Consider the following 2,462-nt stretch of genomic DNA (forward strand, 5'->3'; position numbering starts at 1 on the left):
TTATAGAGATAAGTACAATGTGGCCTCGGATGAGTTGTTCCATGGTTCCCATTACATAAGTACAGATTAATAGATGAGGTGTCGCACTATGTGTGGGAAGGATCTTGTTGCCTCGTGATTTAGCTAAGATTCCGTACATGGATAATCAGGTTGGCAAAAAACAAAATACAGAAAGATGGGGACATGATACAGTACCAAATACATTGGGGAAGGAGACTGGACGAAATTGAGACTGGACATAGAGCAAGATATAAGCGGATAAAGGTATAAGTACCCTCTAAAGGGGGGGAAGCAAGTTAGAAAACTGCAAAGGGTAAGATAAAGGCAATTGATGTGGCAACATGTTCGAGATGGATGCTTAAACTTTAATAAGATCCTTTGTTGAACCAAGTTATAAGGATCTAGAAGTTGTCAATAATTGGATAGAAGTTAGAATGCTATGCAGGATAGTGTTAAGAAGTTTCCAACAAGACCTGGAATAACATAATACTAGAAGGTGGGTACATATAAAAGCAAAAGAATATAGCAATGAAAGGATATCAAATAACTCAAGGGACACTACAAAAGATAATGACAACATGCTAGGCCAAAAGCCAAAATATTAGCTATAGAGTTGGTCGCAAATGATGTTACGATAGATGTATAACCAAAGACAAAAGAAAAGAAAGCCTCCTATGGTAGGAAATGAGAAGAACACAGGGTGAATAGGGGAAAGGAAAGAAGTGCGACAAGGTGAGACCAAACGAGACAATGCTAGGATATTTCTCAGGTTAAGTTGAGCACCTTCTCGTAGTTTCGTAAAGGTAAAGGAAGACATGAGATAACAACAATAAAGTGTTACTAGCTGGGGTAAGAAAAGTGTAAAATGGTTTAAGTAAGATGGGCAGAACTAGCTGGGTACTACAGGATGGCGAGCTCATATACCAAACTTCTTCGGGACTATACCAACTGAGGATAGACAGAGCTCAAAGTGTCTCTAAAGGTCACTATATGGACGAACTTTAGCGCTTCTTAGTAGCCAACCCTAATGAATGGGTGCGTACAAAAAGGGGAAAATACAATAGGAGGAGTTAAACCAAAATGACCAAAAAGGGACATGGTCATAGTGGAACTAAAGATCTACCCCTATACTGGTTGCAAGATAATAGAGGAAAGGGCAAGGCAACACATAAAGACTAGTGAGACGACGCTAAGATAAATTTTGGGCTAAGTTGAGTGCCCCTCACATTATTGCAAGGATTACCATGAAATGCGACATGAGGACTTCCCAAGGAGGTCACCCATCCTAGTATTTTTCTCGCCCAAGCACGCTTAACTTCTAAATTCTAGTGGAATTTAGTGCAATAGTGCAGGTGTGGTCGCGCGAGATGGAAGAATCTGAACGAGCGGCGGAGAAACGACATGAGATTATGTTCCTAGAGTACTATAAATTACGTTGAGGGTATTATTAAAAGGATTTAATCAAGATAAGAAGGATTAGCTAATTGCTAACTGATGATGCACTCGAATGCCACAGTTCTTCAACATAGTACCAGTTAATGAGAGGCAAACCACAAAATGTCTATATGGGCCAGTGGGCGAGAGAATTTTGACACCACTTAGAAGCCAACTCTTAGGGCAGAAAAAAGCAAAACCCAAAAGGTAAGGGTACCAGTTGATGTAATTTACAGAAGATAGGAAGTAATACATGAGGTCGAAAATGCCACAATATGACCAGGGCTACAAGACTCACTTTGCACTCCAGCGCCAAATGACTCTAGAGGGAATGCTACTTGTGGATTAACAATATTATCCCATGCTCCTTCAATCAAATGCTACCAACTCAGTTGAAAAGGTTTAAAATTATAGGGTAAAAGAATGGTAGGACCTTACGGAGTCCCCATAGCTATTATCCTAGATGAAGGAACCCAAGTTATAGTTAACTACCAAGAATCAGTCTACAAAGAAACTGGGAAGAAACATAAGTCTTCGTACACTACTTAACCCTCAAACCTGATGAACAGACTAAAACATACCACTTGAACGTTAGAAGATATGTCATGAGTTGGTGTTGTTAACTTCAAAGGTAGCTGGGATGATTATCTATGACTTATCATGTTGCCTACAATAATAATTACTACTCTAGTATCTTAATGGCCCCATACAAGACTGGTAGAGCAAGACATGTAAGTCCCCTATTAGATGGGTCGATGTTAGAAAGACTAAGCTAAAAAGGCCCCGACATGATTATGAAAGCTATTGAATAAAAGCTCAGAGTCAGCAAAAATGATATACAACTAATCGACATCAACATAAAGAGTTCAAATTGATGATTGGATGTTTATAACAGGGTCACTCAGAAAAGGAAACTTAACCCAAAATATATTGGACTGTATCAAGTTGCTCATAAGGTAGGCAACGTGGCTGGTAAGTTGAGCATACCACCTTATTTGGAAACTATACGCCTAGTCCATCAGATAGGG

General features: G+C 39.4%; 1 pseudogene; it reads right to left on the reverse strand.

Annotated features, from left to right (window-relative positions):
- Positions 1-1,246: 1,246 nt before the first annotated feature.
- On the reverse strand, positions 1,247-1,366 carry LOC129871770 (5S ribosomal RNA; annotated as a pseudogene).
- Positions 1,367-2,462: the final 1,096 nt, after the last annotated feature.

This window comes from Solanum dulcamara, chromosome 10 (assembly GCF_947179165.1).
Source record: "Solanum dulcamara chromosome 10, daSolDulc1.2, whole genome shotgun sequence".
NCBI classification, from domain to species: Eukaryota; Viridiplantae; Streptophyta; class Magnoliopsida; order Solanales; family Solanaceae; genus Solanum; species Solanum dulcamara.